We start from the raw sequence: 19,586 nt of genomic DNA on the forward strand, positions 1-19,586 counted from the left end.
AGAAACCCAGTGATTTTGCCCTTCCTTTCTTTTTTGTCTCTTACAGAGATTCATGAATTTCCCAATATGACTCTCCCACAACTGCCTCACTTTCTCTGTGAGGCAATTTAATCCAGCACATTAAAACCAATATCTCCAATCTCAAAATAATTTCCTTTTTTATTCCTAAAGAAATTCAATTGGATCAACATGAAATTGATCTAATGCCTCAGCTGAAGCCACTGTTAGCTAGAGTGGGTGTCATGGCCCCCAAAGAAATACCATCATGGCAACATAAAACAGATCGACCCTGTTAAAATCAGCTGAGGATTTTCACACAATCTACATGTGTGACCCAAAGGTATCATACATTTCTCCCTTTTCTTCTGAGGACTTTCACAGCAACCTTTTGCAATGGCTTTTGTTCACTCTGCTTTCTTTCATCCCTAGGGTCACTAGCACCTTTGGCCCTCATGTATTTCACAAGAAAAACCCACATGGGCACCTTTTATTTCTGTCAGGATTGTTGGTTACTGTTTCACCTCATTTGGCCCTCTGCAGCCATTCTCAGCTCCCACTTCCTTCTGGTAGCACAGACAGAGATATCCCACCAAGCAGTGATGCACTGTGCCACCAAAGCCTGCGCTGCCCTCAAAGACATGGCTCTCCGCTGTGACTCCCCAAACACACGAAGACATGTCGCCACATCCTCAGGATGTCAAAGTCCATCCAATGGACAGCAGGTCCAATGGCAGCAGGTTTTAGCCAGCATATCCTTGCGCAAAAGGATTGGAAATGGTGTTGATGTCCATAAAAGGGAACTGACATTCAGGAGAAGACGAAATGCAGCTGGGGAAGACTGGCAGTACGGTAAGGGGTCTGTAACCTAATAGAGATGAAATCTTGTACCCACACAGGCATAGTACGCAGAGGCTGGTTAAAAACTGGGAAGTTGAATCAATGACTTGTGTCCTAAATCCTTTACTTGACCTTGGTCTGTAAAGGTCAATCCCAGAAAACATCCTTCCAGGAATACCCCTTGCCCCAGTTTCTCCATTTATTCCTCTGCCTTCAGGACAATGGATTATGCATAGCTATGGTGTGGTTGGTGTGACTGCTCCTTCCTTTGGTAGCTATTTAAGAGCAGCAATCCCACAAAGTGCTCCACTGCCCACTCCTGCCACACAGTTTTGTGGTGAGACATTCTCTCCTGAAGGGTGCACACACTTGCCTCTTCAGAGGCAAAGACTTTTCGTGTTCAAGCAAAATTAACTGAGGGTATTCAGGTGGCTGCTTCACATCCTCATAACAATCCTGTGAACAAGGCTTCTTTCTGCTCAGGCAAATAAATAAAACTCACTGCTAATAATTACCTGACTATAAATTCATCAAAAGAAATAATTGAGGAGCTTAAATTGTCTTTGGCACCTTAAACTAGCAAAATGAAAGGTCCTAACATTGGTACTGCTTCTTAATTTTTCCATGACTGCCAGAAAATCAGATCTAGCCCATTTTCAATGGGATTTAGGGACTTAGGGCAGGAAGATATCTAGTGTCCTCACTAGACTATGCTAGATTGCATTTCTTTTTGTACTGCAGGGATGCCCAGGAGCTCAAAAGCTAAATAGTGATACATATTCTTACTCCTGTATGCCCCTCATCCCAGCATAGTGCTCTTTTCACTAGAGAGTTTTCATTCTGATTAGTGGTTATGAGACAGAAATGAGACAATACTGGCACAAAAAAACATTGCTAACAGAGGAAACAAAAGCAAGAGGAACAATAAAATTGCATGTCAGAAATACAGTCTTTCAGGGCATAGATGTATTTTATCCTTTGGATAAAATTATTTTCTGTGCATCCAGATTGGAAAGCAAAGGAAAAATAACAAAAGCATCTTTAAGTACTCAATTAAAATTAAATGTTGAAATATTGATTTTTCTTCATTCCTTTTAATAGACCAGAAGGCATACTTGTCTCACATCCACTGTTATAAAAGCAAAACAGAAAATTCAGAGGTCAGTATTTGAATGGGTACAAAAACAAGGACGTTACAAATACTTCACAAGATTTTCAGGTTGTTCCTGTCAATCTTTATGTGATTGTCTCTTCCACTCAAGATCGAGCAACTGCCCTACCTTCTCTGGGACACATCTAGAGTTACTAAGAAGCTCACTCAAGAAAAGGTTAAAAATGTTCTGCTATGAAAACCAGATTTAGAGACAGAGACCCTGTAATATTCAAACCAATGTTAATGCAAAACAAAGATCAAGTAGATCAAGGCATAGTAAATATTTACAGAACACATGGGAAATGTGAAATGAGAATGTTAAGAATTAGTATGTGGCTGCTGAGAAACAAAGACACTGAGCAATTAATTACCTAGCTAAAGCTGCTTTCTTTTACTGTAAAAAAGTATCAGAAATACAGAGAACTTCATAGATTCCTATTGACAGGCTTCAGGTTAGCTGTTGCATCCTGCCATTACATCTAACGCTGCTACGAAGTTGAAGTGGATTGGGACAAGAGATCTGCAGGATGACAGTATCTACAAGGTAGTAACTCTACATGTTGATGTTTCCACTTAAGGTATGAGTATTCTTTTTATAAATGACAAGTGAACTGTGATAGTGACAAGGTTTAAGCAGCATATGGAAATTTATCTCCACATCACATGTCACATCAGAGGTTTGGCAAGTCACTCCACTCTCAAAAGAAAAATCTATGAAAACACAATCTGCATAACACTGGCAATGTCAGAGTTTTGCTTTCTCTTTTACCCTGACTGAACACAGATAATGGAAGACACTCAGGTGGAAAATTCACATGACCCACGTTCTGCACTGCCTGCAAAGCTGTGTTCAAATTTCATTTTTCTAATATAGCTGTCGATCAGAGAAGAGCTGGGATGCTGTGAGGAGTCTGGGTTGCACAAGTACCTCGATGAATGCTACCTCATCTTCTTTTCATGTAGCTGCAGGATCCTTTTACTCAGGTCCACACAGCAGAAATCAGCATGTCTGCTCCTTTTGGCAGCTGTGGAGAACTGCCAGTTCCCAGGTGGAGAACTGCCAATCCTCTCTAGAATGCAGGGGGAAACACAGGCAGGAGGACAGAAAATATTGTAGTCCAGGCACAGGGTGATGTCTGACTCTCAAGGAAGGAAGCAGGAGACCCATGTCTGACCTCTGCAAGGTTTTAGAAACACTGCCTTCAGCAAGGTCATCTTTTGGCATCCTCAGTACTGCCAGCTATTCAGATTCCTTTATGACATGGGAAAATATGTCCATGAAACCCTTACAATCACTGTGGCATTGAAAGTGAGAAAAGAGAAAACACAAATCACAGTCCTCAGCCTAGCCTCTAAAATGGCTATGCCTCCTTATGCCTCTGCCAACACATGTGTAATACATTCACTTCCAGAGTCAGACATAAGTGATGTGCAAGTAGCCATGATTCAGTCTGGACGCTTCTTGGTGATAGAATTTGCTTCCCTTCCATGTAGCCTCCCAAGCCACTAGAACAAGCATCCTTTCTTTTTCACAGTTCCCACTTCCTCCCCATTTTCACCCCACTTTCAAATTTCCCTCCAGCACAAAGAAAACAGAAAGAAAATTAATGGCCATAGTTACCATAACAAATATTTGTCCTCATGTATCCAGTTACCAAGTAATTTTTTTTGTTAAATCTTGTGTGAGCTGCAAAGCTCTTTACATGTAAGACTAAAACAATATTTTTACAATAGCTGCCACATTTACACCTGTTGGAAACCCTTTAATCTGATCAGAGGGCAGGAGTTATAATTACAGTCTGTGGGTAATTTTAATCTTTTATTCCTATACTTTCAAAGCTCATAATTTCTATTTACCTGAACCTGATTGCTTCAAATCTTTTAATTATGATTTCCCAAACAGAATGAAAGACATTTTGTTCCTCTTTACCTTTCTCCTCCCACCACTGCAAGAACAGTATCCCTCCTATGTCCTTGAGACTTCCTGCTTTTCCTGCTCCCCTCCCAGCTAATGAGGGTGGTAATGCCACATTTCTGTCCCCCTTTTCTGGCAGGGACCCAATAACCTGCCGTGCTACACTTATCCCCTCCTCCAAGCTCAGCTCTCCTCTTTCTGTCAGGTTTCTCCCCTCCAGTACTACTTGGACCCTTTCACTTTTCCTTGCTAGGCTCCCCATTGCATCTCACCCTCCCCAAGCTTGGAGCAGCTGTCTTTTTGCATTTGGGCATCCCTTCAACACAGCTTAAAATGGATGATACACTTCAGGATATAAGTGAAGAAGGGCAGCCATTTGACTTGGCTCTGTCTTACAGTCAGATACAGAGGGTGACCAGTTTTGAATAAGGGCAGATTTGTGGGCACCTTTCCATCCAATTCTTCCTGAGGAAGCTGTGAAAACACTCCCCAAACTTCACAGTTTGCGATAAAATTATTCAGGCTGGCAGTACTAGCCTGACCCAGTTCCCATCAAACTCAAGCAAGGGTGAGTTTAGGCAGCATGATGCAGCAGCTTATGGAGAAACGTGGGAAAACAGAAGTAAGAGGACACCTTAGTTTGCCACTTCACACTGGTTAATCCATCTTACCTTTTAGTTAAGCTCGTTGTCATCAAATAGGGGCTGTATTAACACACCTGCATAACATTTCTGTACCTGAGATAACATCAATGCCTCTTCATTGCATGGGGTAGGCAAACTCCAAAATGCTTCCAATTTTCTATAAAGAGACACAGGCATCTTAAAAGGGCACTGGTCTGTTGAACACAGGTAGGTTGAAGGAGATAAAAGAGATGGAAGGCACACAGATGCCATCTGTGATCATCATTCAGCAGACACCAAATATCTCTCATGTAATCACTTCTTTTCTGCATAGTCTACATAAAACATGTACCTTACAACGCAAATGGACTGCACACATGTGTTTATGGGAACTCTTGGTCTGGCTACACAAAATGTGTACTTAGTCTGGTTACACAAAATGTGTCCAAAAAAATATCTCATTCAAGTGTACCTCTACTGAGTCAGGAAGAGTGACATGCTTCCCAAACCTTATAAACACCGTGGGAGTAAAACTCAGCAGGGACCCATGAGCAGAGAGGCTGAATTCTGTACCCACAGGTGAAGGAGAGGCTGGATAGTGGTATTTTACATGATAAGAACTCACTTTAAGGTCCTCATTGTGCTAGCTGCAAGCTACTGCCTCTGAGATCCTGATTGATATTCTTGACAAACTACATGTGTGCACAGAGCAGCTGGTACCATTACCATGAACAGCAGCTCAGAGTTCATGCTCAACAGTCTCCCTGGCTGTGTTGCCGCTATTTGCCAACTAGAGAGCCAGCCAGCTTCAAGGCACTTTAATCTCTACCCTGAAAGGTAACAGCAAAACACTAGCCTACCTACTTCTTTCCCTGCACCATGCTGGAAAAGTTGTTGCCCTTGTGGGAAGTAACAATAGAATTGCCTTTCAATGTTTCTCATGCTGTGGTTGGAACAGCTGGTTTGCACGTTGTTTGGACTGAATCTTTCTAAAACCTCACCAATGAAAATGTTCTTATGCTGTCCTTTTTGCAATCTCTATCATTACTTATTTCCTCGTATTCTTTCTCTTTACCGTGTTGGAATGCTTCTAATACTATAAGTCCCTGTGCTTCAGTTTCCTCTTTTGTAAAACATCAAGTTGTTTCCTCATGGACAGCATCAGATTCAGGTATTGTTTTCAGCAAATACACAAATTGTGTGGAAAATTACTTCTGATTTGGGTGTAACAGCAGGAATGGGCAAGAGATCTCCCTTCCTTCTCTATCTTCTTCCAGGCTGTAATGTAAAGGAGATTTTGCAGTAGGAGGAACTTCAGAAAAAGCTTCTCCATCCTTGATGAAGCCAGTCTTCTCACCCGCCACACTCCTTTCACTGATGGCTGACATATTTTTGAAAAGAGAGGATTGAGTATGCTGATATTACCAAGCCACTCAAAACATTACAAAATTTTTGCGCCTCTATTTCTGTCTCAGGGTTACAACTGTGAGATATTTTTCAGGATTTTATGCCTAATAAAATGTTGCTGTCTCTCACCAGATTCTGTCACTTTAAATTACTCAGGAAGACTAAAAAATGTGTCTTTTCTTTCTTCAAAGAAGTCACTAAAAATCACTTAGTTCGTGTTTAAAATAAGCTCTCTTTTGCTCACCCTCCCTCCCACAGACAGCAGAAGAGAAGGATCTTCACGTGTCCTTCCAAAACTCTCATACTGCTAAATTACTCTCATTTCTGAGCCTCAGGGTCTCACCCTTGCATGAATTTGAACAACGCCCCTGCAAGCAGCCAGCATTCAGGTAAAATGTGCTGCTTGCCAGCAGCCCTGCCTGGAATACTCCTGCATGACTCTGATCCCAGCAAGTCAGGGAAGACATCCATGCACAAGTGAGACACATGGCTCAGATCAGGCTGTCAAACAGAATCAGAGAGTGAGACAGAAGAGGTTGTTTGGCCCTCTCTTTTACTTTCCGGCAAAAATTGATCACACTCATCACATAAAATAGACAAAATCCACTGCTGTCCTCTCTCTCACTGCTGGAGGGTGATTGAGTGGTGGTTAGGTGTTGGTCCATCTGACCCTCCTGGTGGCTGCACCTATACCTTCTAACTAATGCCACAGGCATGCATCTGTGCATGCCACTTGTTTGCACTCTTCTCCCTGCATCACATGAATTGTCATACTGCTGCCCCCTTGCCCTTTTGCCTTTTAAAAACAGAACCACAAAATCACAGAATAGGTAGGTTTAAAAGGACAACCAGAAGGGTCAGGTAGTGCAGCCTACCTGCTCAGGCAGGGCCATCCTCTAGCATATTGCATAGGATTACATCAAGATGGGGTCTGAATACATCCAGGGAAGACTCTAAAATCTCTCCAGGCAGCCTGTTTCACAGTGCTCTCTCACTCCAAACATAAAGAATTTTTTCCTCATATTCATATGGAACTTTCTGTGTTTTGCTTGTGCCCATTGCTCCTTGTGCTGTTGCTGGACACCACTGGAGAGAGCCCGGCACCTCTCTCTTGACACCCTCCCTTCAGATACTCAGACACGTTTGGACTCAGGGACATCATCCCCAGGGACATTGGTAGGGTGTCCTCTCAGATATCTCTCCTCCAGGCTGAGCCAACCCAGCTACCTCAGATTTTCTTCATGAGAGAGATCTTCCAGTCCTTTCATCATCTTCCTAGCCTTGTGTTGGACCCTTTCCAGTAGCTCCTTAGCTCTCTTGTCCTGAGGAGCCCAGAAATGGACACAGCACTCCAGATGTGCCTCAGCAGGGCTGAGCAGAGGGACAGGGTCACTGTAGCAGGCACAGACCTGGCTAAAGCCCGCTGGAGTGCAGAGGCCTAAAGATAAGAAAATGCCAAGTCATAGTGACTAGGCCAGAAGCCCCTCACTTCCATCTTCCAGACCCTAGCTTAACTCTCTGTGACCCCATAGGTTACTTTTCCCTAACCCCTGCTATTGGACAATTTCTGATCCCTTCTATCCCTATATAAGGGGCTACTTTAGCCCATTCTGTTTAGAAGAGCCATTGCCGGAACCCTTCACAGAATTCCCAATAAAGTATCTCTGTGGAACACCAGGACTTCTCTTCTCCTCTCTTGCCATCTGCTTGCCCGGGAAGCCACTGCTAGCCAAAGTGCCTTTAACAAGCTAAGAGCTGAAAAATACAAAAGGGCGGAGATCACTAAGAGCTGATAATCACTTGAGCTTGCTAAGGTAGCCTGCGGCTAAGAGCAGCCTTGGTATGTGGACACCCAGCCTCCGAAAATGCTGAGCTATCTGGTCCGATCTCACCTGCTTGCCTGGGGCACACGAACCCTGCAGGAAGCCAGCTATCCAGTTTTAGATCACCTCTCTTGACCTGCTGGCAATGCTCTCCCTAATGCACCCCAGGATCCCACTGGCCTTCTTGGCCCTCAGGACACACTGCTGGCTCATGGACAGCTTGTTGTCCACCAGGACCCCCAGGTCCTTCTCCACAGAGCTGCTTCCCAGCAGGTCATCCCAGCCTGTGCAACAACCCCCAGGTTGTTCCTCCCCAGGTGCAGGACCCTGAACTTGCCTCTGATGTTTCTTCTCTTCCCATCCCTTCCACCTGTCAAGATCCTTCTGAAAAACTGCACAGCTCTCTGGGGCATCAGTCACTGCTTCCAGCTTAGCGTCATCAGTAAACTTGGTGACAAGGCATCTGCCCCTTCATCCAAGTCAGTGGTGAATAGGTTAAATAACATTGGGCCCAATATTGAACCTTGTGAGACCCCAGCAGTGACAGGCCTCCAACCTGACCCTGTGCCATTGGTGATGGACCTCTGGGATCTGCCATTCAGCAAATTGTCTCATCTCACTGCCCACTCATCCAGTACAGGGGCGCAGGTTGGATTTCCCAGTAATCAAAAATCTACCGCCCATCTGGACTATTTGCCTGCTCCAGTTTTCAGGAGGTCACAGTTATGCTTTCCTTTATCCTCTTTCTGTCATGACTGTCCCTGAAATGCTACACATAATCAGTTTCCATCCCACTAGCATTGTAGCCAATACTGCATCTCCCAACAAATGCCCAGCATGACTAAAAATCTCAAGATCCAAAAACTGTTGAGTTCACTGCAAATATATTAGGAAAAATTTCCTTACCAGAACTTTGCCAAAAGGCTTTGGAAAAGCTGTCCAGGGAAGTGTTGAGTCACTATCTCTAAAGGTACTTTAAAAATGTGTAGATGTGGCACTCAGCAACATGGTTTAGTGAAGGATTTGTCAGCAGTATATTAAAGATTGGACTCAGAAATCTTACAGTTCTTTTCAACCTATATGATTCTATGAGTCTATCATTCTGTGATCTATGTCACTGAGATAATGTCCTGAAATGGTTATTAGCTTGTATATGAGTAACAGCCAGCAATTATTAAATTTTAGAAGCTATTATTTCAAAAGCTCTTGGAGAGCAGTGCCATGGAAAAGGACCAGGTGGTCCTGGTTGATGGCAAGTTGAACATGAGCCAGCAGTGCCCTGGAAGCCAAGAAAGCCACCTCTGTCCTGGGGTGCATCAGGCACAGCATCACAGCCAGGCAAGGGAGGGAATTGTCCTGCTCTGCTCTGCTCTGGGGCAGCCTCACTGTGAGTGCTGGTGCCACAATGAAAGAAGGACAAAAAGCATTTGGAGAGTGACCAAAGAAGGGCAGTGAAGATGGTGAAGGGCCTCAGAGGGAAGACATTCATGGAGAAGCTGAGGTCACTTTGTTGGTTTTTTTCTTCCTATGAACAGAAAGACTACTCAGCCATCACCACGCAGGGACACTTGGATCTCTGAAATGAAGGATGAAGGCTGTTGCACACCACGTTGCTAGACCATCTCTCTTGTTATCCAACCAAATATTTTGATTGTAACTTTGAAGCCTGAGGTTAAGAAAAACAGGTTTAAGAAGGAGAGGTGTGCAGGAAGGAAGAAAAAACAGCACAGCACCCAAGTAAATCGTACCTTGAAAGGAAGATATGAGTAACTGAAATATGGTGAGCAGGGATTATATGCCATGAATGGCACGGCCTGCAGATGGTGAGGTGGAGAGATGACTAACAATTAGGTGGGCTTTGGTAGGTGGCTCCTACAGTAGCTGACATTAGAAACGAACAAGGAATTTAGTGGGAGACGCTGAGAAGAAAGAGTGTATTTTAGAAGTCTACAGAGGAAGAAATAAAAATACTTAAGAAAAACATGTCTTAGAAAAAAAATTACGATAGTAAAAGAAAATAAATCAGAAAAAACAAAAGCTAGTATTGCAGCTAACTGCAACAGACAAGAGGCTTACAGCATTAAATTAAATCAATGCCTTGTGTTGCAAGCAGGGCTAATTTGAACAATCAAGGTCTTAGCACAAGAAAAAGACACCTTTCTGAAGGGAACAAGATACCAGGATCACGTATAACTCCTGGATTTCTACTCTTCAGGCCTCATTTGCACTCACACTTTGCTATCTGTAGATCTTTAGGTAAATTATGCGGTCAAGCATGTGTCATGTCAATCCTGACGCTCCAGAGGGTCTTGGAAATCTCAGCCAGGCTGAAATTTGATACTTCTTTTTCATTCTTTTTCATGATCCATGGATGGGTGTTTTCTTTTCTGCTGCTTTCTACACATATCATGACTTCCTGTGTTCCTCAGTTAAGGGCTAATATCAAACGAGAAAACAATTTGAATGGGAAACTACACTTGCTGCTAGTAATTTTTATTTTTCCAAATTCATAGCATTTGTTTTACAAAGCATTCAAAGGGCAGACTATCTTGGTAATGTTGTGGTGTGTTTAAATAATGCACAGTGTAACACAGTGACAAAAAGACCAAGCCCCATGGCAGAGCAAACAACATATAAACCACCCTTGGCTTACATTTCTCCAGTTTGCCCCTATGGGAGTGCATCCAGTGAGTCAGGGCCCAGCACTTCCTTATGGCTTCTGTGTAATCACCGCTCAGTTATGGCATGTAATGATGGCAAAATTATGAAAAAGCTTTTAACACCTAACCTGTATTCCTGTCCCTAAAATTAACAAACTGCTTTTTGTTCTGTTTCGCTTGGCTACAATTGATGATCATCTTCTTCAATCTTTTCTATACTTTTGAAGATTTTCCAGGTCCTGTTTAACCACTCCTTTTTCTAGATCAAACTCTAGCCTTTCTTGTGAACTCGCGTTTTAAGCGTTTTAACAATTTCTTCTTGCCTCTCTCCAATTTTCTGTGTCTTCTTAGAGGTGGCATACAACTTCAAGAGTTACTGTAATGCAGTAGATTGCATGCATGTGCATTACAGCCTTACCAGCCTTGGAATAGATGTCTTTTTCTGTCTCACAGACTATGCTATTAATAAATTCAAGGACAAAATCTGGCTTTTTCACAACAATATAGTCTAAAGAACCTAATCCAAGGCCTTGACATCTCCTCCTCCTTCTCTTATTCTCTGTTGTAGTTGAGCATTTGATTTCTTTTTCATTACTGAATTTCAGCTCTCTGATTCAGCTCACTTTTCCAGTTCATTAAGAGCATCTTGATGCACATCAGAAAGAAACAAAAACATTAACATAACCGTGGTTTAGTTTGGTTTATATTTTTTTACCAAAATATGACTCTGTTCTTGAATGACAAATTCCTTACCTAAGTTAGGGAAACAAGTAGGAGAAGCAATGAGATAATTTAAGAATTTATTTTAAAGGCATACATGTTTTCGTCTTCCTTACCTACCACAATTTATTTCAGAGAAAGTTTAAATGTTTGTTCTAAAACCAAACATTTCAAAACAGCCAGTCTGGAGTAAAAAATTGTAGGTCCTCTTTGTTCTTCAAGCAGAAAAAAAAAATTTACAAACAAATTAAAACAGGTGCTCATAGAAGAATTTGTTGCCCAGCCTTACTATTATGTAATAGTCTGCTCTCACGGCGGCTTAAAACATCAAAACACAACATGTTTCTGAAAGATCATTAATTTCATTCCATCATTTAACAATGGTTATTATTTTCTGCAGTACTGCACTGTTATGAGGTGGTTGCCTTAGCAACTGAAATCTCTCTTAACTCAAGCTCCCATTCCTTAACAGTAAAGTCATCTTTTGACCCCAAGTCTTATCATATCCAAGTACAGTGATGTTATAAAATAGTGTGGGGAAATTTTCCTGCAAGCTTATTCCAAAATCTCTGAAGTTCAGAAATGGTGCTTCTTAACTATTCCAGCATGAAGTCCATTGTCTTTCATACTTTCTTTTTTAATCATTTGCAGCAGCCTGAAGGAAATTTTGCTGAATCAGCCAAAGCTCACACAGCATATAGTGTTTAATATCAAAACTCCATCTCCACTTACCAGGACACCAGAAAACTGCCAATCTATAGCAAATAAATAACTTCAGTGCATACTAGCTTGCATACTTGCTTTCCCAGCATATTCTAAACAAAAAAATTTTGGCAGCAACATAAAAAGAGTCAGGCAGATATACGTGAAAATTGAAGAACATACACTGAGTCTTCAGTGTGAATGGCAAGTATTTGTTCTACATTTCCAATCTAGAGAATAAAAAGGAACATTGCCATGTGGTGCCCCACATGTGACCACTCCAAATTAACCAGCATACATCAAATCTTATCTTTAATATCAAGAACTTGCAATGAGCAATTTATAACTTGAAGAGCATCTCAGGAGAGTGGCAAGTAACCACAAACAATAAAACCTAAATAAAAGACTGGCATCCTTTATAAAAAATCAAATTAAAAAAAAAGTTCCTAAAAACTGCTTGCCTAGTCTTCTTTCATCACCCTTTCCTCTCTGAGAAGGCCTGACTCATTTTCCTTAGCAATATGTTCCCTTCAGTAAATATCTCAAAATGGTGAAGATGACAAAAATCTCAAAAAAAAAAATTTGGTTTATAAACTGGTTCACATCACTCAACTTTAGGTACTAAATTTCTGCATAGAGGGAATAAAAGTACATGCAGATGCTGCCAGCAAATTATTGTAGTGCCTGCTTGGGGAATAAGAGATGACTTGTATCTTCATCAAGTTTTGCAGAAAGAGCTCGATTTGCAGCTTTTGTGCTGACTGGAATCTTGAAACTGCTGGGGCTAAGTTAATGTCCTGTGCCTATGTGGTTACTCTTCCCTAAGTATTTTCAAAATGATACAGCTTCTACGCTGATTTTGGCTTAGAGCATGGAATGGTTGACCCCTTATCTGCTTCCAGAATACCATATAGACTTACCTTCAGAAATAAATCAGTGACAATGTTTTTACATCTTATTTTATATGTTCTATATTTTACAACAATTATGTTTCAGGTGTAGTTGGATCCCCAGTAAAAAATCATGTCAAGCCAACATGCGTCTGGAGGCTGTCTCAAGAGTTAAATAACCTCTTAGGATTTTTTTTCCTTCATTTTCATAGGATGACCTACAGGTAGCATTTTCCTATCTGCAATCAATTTTTGTCACTCTGCAAGGATTCTGATGCTGAACAAAGGTGTTCTCCAGCACTTTCTTATGTACATAGCAGGCGTGCCATCAGAGGGCACATGGGCTGAGAGGAAGACCCCTAAATGTATCTCTGAGCACTTAGGGAAGCCATACACCCTCAATGTGCAAGGATGCAATGATGCTGCGAGCATGCCAGAAATTAAGAAATTCCACTTGTTGAATCCTTTGAGAATCACGGAACATTTTATGTTGAATGAGGCATCTGGGGGTCTTCAGTGCAACACCCTGATTTTGAAAATCTCCATGACTCTAAGAACTCATCAGTCTGGTCCAAGGGCAATCCTGATTTCAGGTGAATTTTTTTTTTTTACTGTTCAGTCAAAACTTCCCTTGCTGCAACTTGTTTCCATTGTTCCTCATCCCTTCACTCTATGCCTTTGAGCAGGGTCTCTTTCTCTTTAACCTTCCAATGGGCAATTTAAGATGGGAATAAAAGTCACAGAATCATAGGATCATTTAGGTTGAAAAACATTTTAAAAATCATCAAGTCTAGCTGCTCACCTGATACGGCCAAGACCACCATTAAACCATGTCACTTAATCTCTTTTAAAGACCTTCAGGGACAGTGGCTCGACAGCTTCCTAGCCAGACTGTCCCAGTGATTGGCAACCCTTCTGTAAAAACATATTTTTCCTAATATGCAACCTAAACCTCCCCTGATGCAACTAGAGGTTGTTTCCTCTTGTACTGTCACGTGTTGTCTGGGAAAAGAGATCAACTCCCACCTGTCTACAGTCTCCTTTCAGGCGTTTGTAGAGGACAACTAGATCACATCTGAGCCGCCTTTTCTCCAGAATAAACACCGCAAGTTCTCTCAGCCACTCCTCATCAGGTTGCGCTCCAGATCCTTCATCAGCTCCATTGCCCTTCTCTGGAAATGCTCCAGCTCTTGCAATGTCCGTCTTGTAATGACAGGCTCAGAACTGGACTCAAGGTGTGACCTCACACCTTGAGGTGAGGTGAGCTGAGTACTGTGTCCTGGTCCTGCTGGCCACACTATGGCTGGACTGTTGGGTCATGTTCAGATGGCTGTCAAACAATAGCCCCAAAATTAGTCTCCCTCAGTATTTCACTTCTAAACAAAACCATCTTCTACCAATAGACACCTTCTTCTCTGCCAAACTCTTCAACCTAATCCCTGCCTTCTGTTGGAGTCACTCCAGTTTCTCAGTATTTCACTTGCACTGAAGAGCCCAAAATTTTACGTAATATTCTAGATGAGGCCTCAAATCTGCTGAACAGAGGAAATAAATACTTTCCTCTATATGCTGACTACAATTTTCATAATGTAACAAAAATGCACGTTTATCCGTAAATGCTTCAAGGGATCGTTCCTGGTTCTTGTTCATCTTGCTGTCCATCATCAGGCTCCTTTTTAACAATGGTCCTCCCTATTCAGTTAGAACTCAGCCAAAGTTGTTGCTTGTGGTTATTCTGTCACAGACAGGAATTCACACTCCCCTTTGCTGAACTTCTCGACGGCCTGTCAGTTAATTCTCCAGATTATGACATTCTTGTAATGGGAACTGTACGCCCAGTGTATCAACAATGTGCTTTCATCCCAAATTTGTCACCCACAAAGGACATAAAGTGCATTTTGTCCATCATCCACATCATTGATGAGAATATTGGCTCTGGCATTTACTCCAAAGGAACACCACTCTCTCAAAGCCTTAACCTATGAACTCCCATAGAGTGCATCTGTAAATTGACCCAGAGAATCATTTCCCTTCATGTCCAGCAGGACAGGCAGATAGACATAAAGACACTGAAGATGTTGTCAGCTCTTTTCAAGTCAGTGAAGACAATCTGAATATTTCAGTTTTATGGGATATGACAGAGCCTGTTTGTGTGAGAACAAAAATCTTTTACTGGCAGGATCTGGCTTTGGCATTGTATTATTTCATAGGGCTTGCCTCAAATGACACATTTATCCTATGCTGATTCACACTGTTCTACATGACTGTTCAAGAACAGATTGTGGTCTCAGATGAACCTTGTGTAATTACCCAGTCATCATCTTTAACGCAGGTCTCTCCTTGTGCAGGTCTCCTCCTCATGAGCAAATCCAGCCTGAGCTCACTAGCAGATTGCTTGTGCTCACAGCACTGCTTCACACAAGCACAAACAGACACCAGAAATCCTCTAGGAAAAATAGCACACCTTCCCTTCTTTCCCAGATAATAACATTTCAAACATGGGGCTCCTATGAATTTTGCTGGTTTGAAAGTAAACCAGCAAGAGAAATGAACCCCACACAAATACTTTGAGAGAGATTTCAGGTTGGAGTTACAATTTATTAGAAAGATAACAAAAAATGCAATGATACAGGAAAAGTAGCTTAGACCCACAAAGTCAAAGTAAAAGCTGGCACCCTGTTGGTCAGGGTGGTGGTTGCAGTCCATTTAAGTGGTGGTTGCACTGTTGAAGTGATGGTTGCAATCTTGTCAAAAGTGGTGGCCCTGTGGAAAGTCTGATCCTCCTGCGGAAGTCTGGGTCCTCCTCTGCATCTGTCCAGTGGTGGTGGTGGTGCCCCAAGTCCACAGAGTGCCCAGAATGTATGGTCAGATTTAGGCAGGAAGGTTCAATGCACTGGGCAACTTTTGCAAGAGACCTACCATTCACAGTTCACCAGGAAACATGTAGGTGGGAGAAGAATGCTTAGCATACATCCCACATTGTAACCCAGGAGAGACCTTCAGTCTGTGTTCTGGCACTCATACAAATGCACTCCGAAGAGAGAGTGAGATGGTGAAAGCAAATAGGAAGAGGCTGTTACGTACCACAGCAGGACCGGCTGCGGTGACCGGGTTTAGGATTCAGCCACACAACCTCTGTGGCCAGCAGCCTGTTATACACTCTGTGTTACTCTTCCCACACCACCAATTCACCACACCTGTTGTTCCAGGATCCACACTTCCTGCTTTGGCCCTTCTCTTGAACATCTCGTAAGTAACACACATTCCCGCTGTCATCTTCAAAAAATCTCTTACACAATCCTACAAGACTCAACAATAACCCATACAAAGTTTTCTCTCTCCCTTGAGACACATGGTAACCTAATTTTTTGCCTTCCTATCTCTCCTATCTAACTTTCTCCAAGGAGTGGCTCCTACCACTAACTTGTGAGCTGATATCTGAACTTCGGTACTGTCTGTTACCTCCTGCTTGTTAGGGTTTGTGTATCTAAGTGTGGGTGATCAGTTTTCCCATCACTTGCCTTTGATTTTATGCTGAATACAAGCTAACAGGATATGCATATATAGCCTTCCAAATATCCTTCCACAGGCATTTTTTGAATTACACTACATTAGGTCAGGTTACATAAAGGAAGAGGAAAATGAAGAAAACAGGGAGGAAACAGTTCACAGGTGTCAGATATCGACACACAGCAATGTACAATGCCTTGCACATCCATACACATCTTTCCAAGGCTGCAACATTTCTTTGAAGCATGCAGGCAACATTTAAGGAAAGTGATACAGAAAATTCTTTCAAGCATTTACAACAGGGTCTTACAAGAGTTTTACACACCCTTTCTCTAACCCAAGACATCACAGGGCTGTAACCTAAATACCATCAATAGTCTCAGAGCAGGCATCCTACTGAGTCAGACCTTTTGTTAAATCTCCAGCTTGGATGGACATGGGAAGGAGGACTCAATGTTCACTGAGGTTCAGAGTCATTCAAAGAGAGGGATGGGCACATGTCTGGATGCAGGAACAGCATGTCCCTGTCTCAGCAAGCATTAGTCCATTAGGCCTAAACCAGATAGTCTTCTCAGCTCTTACACAATCCTTAAGGTGGGTGCTGTGATGGGTGCTGTGATGGAGCAGGTGCTTGGTGTTCATGCTTTGATGCCCCTTCACACAGCACAAATGTGCAGCTGGAGAAAGGGAAGAGCAGGGACCCAGATAGCCCAAGTATATATCAGAAAACATATATTTGAGGCACATGTTGGCCAGAAATCCCACTGCTTTTTTCCCCGGCAAAAGGAGACTGGCTTGTTAAAGAGAAAGTTGAGAAAACTCTTGGTGCAGGAACAGAAAATGAGGAGCTAGGAACAGGTCTTGCTGCTTCATGAAAGAATTTTTTTTAAAAACAGTTTTTTACCCAAAGTGCCCTATTTATCAGAATGAAGATTATGACACAGTGAAAAGTTATTGACACCAATTTAATGCAGACCAAATTGAAAAAAAGAGTAAAGAAACATGAGAGAACTTTCACAGATTCCTTTTACAGACATTTGTTTCAAAGTATAACTTTCACGGAAGCATCATTAAATATTCTTCCTGGCAACGGCTATTCCAAGATAGTCTGCTGACAAAATCCAGCATCCTTCCAAAAGAAACACAGCTCAAACACTGAACTTAATTCATGTCTTCATTATTTCTTCAGTCCTTCTCAGATTGACTACATCTGCCTTAAGATAGAAGAGAAGTATCAATGCTTTTCTCACAAAAAGAATTAAAAGACAGACATTTCTTTCACCTCTAACAGTATTTTAGCCATTCTGAAAAAGTAGCAGGAAAATACACCATCACATCAAGATGGACATGATAGAATTTTTTCAAAGGAAGCAAAAACTGCTCAAAGGAGGTATTGAAGCAGTTTTGCCGGTTAGTTATGACATGACTTTTATCCCAGAGTAAAAGTGCAGACACTTCACAATAAAGCTCGAAGCACAAAACATCTGTAAGACCATCTAAAGACAAATCTCCTTGAAAATCACACAGTAGAGATTTAAATTGCCATCACAAATGCAACTCTATATTTATCTTGTCAGAATAAGCTGGAATGCTACTGAGTCTTATGAAGCATGATGCAGACAGAAGCCACTTAACCCTCACCCTCCTGCAAGGCACATCCACATTTGTGCTGCTCATAGAAGAGGAAACAAAGTACAAAAGTGTTGACTGAAGACCTCACAGAGAAAGAATGATGATGCTTTTCTCAAGTTATCTCTGCACAGTGGCAACTAACATCAACAGGCTTGTACTGTCTACTGCTAAACACGGAACTCTGTGAAGCTTTGCAGTGCTTTGGAGAGGTGTGATGACTGTGATGTGAAAGTGGTTTAAAAGGAATGCTGTTTTTTTTTACCCATGAGCAGTTTCAGGCAACAGAATCCACAGAGAAATTATCTTCAGCACTGCAACAGCTCAAGTTTCCCACTTAGGATGGAGGTGAGAAGCATTCAATGGCTATTTTTCTCTTAAAACTGATTTTGTGCTAAACTGAAGACTTTTAGAAGAGCTTAGGAGAAATGAGAAAGCAGGGAACAGAAAACAGTGAAAGAGCCTCAGAGAGGGCTGGAAATTTGCTGTCTGAGCACCTCTGGCCATAAATACATATATTTAGGGAGTGTACAAACATTTGCTTCAGCAGGGAAGTGGTACAGTCATTCCACTGTGGAAAGCATAATCATCAAGACATGGAGACATCATTATTTGCTAGAATGGGAGAGGCATCCACTACAACTTCTCACAGCCCCAGAGGAAATCACCAGCCTAAAATGTGGACCAGCTTTAAAGGCAGGCAACACAATTATGGGACAAATAGGCTATGGTAGGGATATTTGGTCAAATGCAAGTCATAATTTGACCATAGTTTGTTTTTTTCAGATAACACATGGATTTACGCCACTCTTTTATGACTAAGAACTGTAGACCAAGCACTGGCAAAACAGCTAAGACAGCAAGGCTGGCAGAAGACACGCACATGGGGATCTGGCATTAATAGTCCAGCCTTTCTGGAAGCTAAAGATTTTTGTAATACAGTGTGTTGGATATACTAAGCATCATGATCAGTATCTAGGAAAGTATGTGTCAGATTCTTCTGGCACTGTCCTGAGCGATTGCATCTGTTGCTGCATCATTAATGCTCATATGACTATGGTTTTTCCTGTCAGCCTGCAACAATACCTGGCAGAAGGATAAACACAGACAAGATAGGAAGAAACTTTCCTTTCATCTTTCACAATAAAACCGGATGCTCTCAAGATCATACAGCTATTCTATAATCTACAAAATGGATTAAATTTTCATCCTTGATCTCCACCTATGGAATCAATCTCCAGAGGTTACTGCTGCCCAGAAAGCACACTCTTTCCTCAGGTGGCAGGGATCCCTTCTGTCCCACTGCACTGTCCTACATACCTTTGTATGCAGCCTAAGAGATCAGCACAGTGCCACAGCAGGAAACATAAATTTTATCCTGACACACAGAAACAGATAAAATGTTTGCACCTCAGTCCTAATAGCATTTGGGTAGTGCAGACAGTTGTGTGACAAAGAACTGGTCTCACCTTTAGATCATCTGCTGGGATTGGCAGCCTCTGCCATGGCCACCCCTGTGTCATAGACAAGCAGAGTCACTGCTCTGACTGCAACATGACAAGCTAGGCTTCCAGCTGAGTATCCAGCCTGGACAGAAAAGACAACCACCAAATACAAACAAGCTACCCAGCTCCACCAGGAACTCCTGCACGCATTGTTCATCAGAACAAGGTGCATAAATTCAGGGTTGCTTCTTCACAGCCACTTTTTACCCCAT

This window comes from Haemorhous mexicanus, chromosome Z, assembly GCF_027477595.1.
Source record: "Haemorhous mexicanus isolate bHaeMex1 chromosome Z, bHaeMex1.pri, whole genome shotgun sequence".
In the NCBI taxonomy this organism is placed as follows: Eukaryota; Metazoa; Chordata; class Aves; order Passeriformes; family Fringillidae; genus Haemorhous; species Haemorhous mexicanus.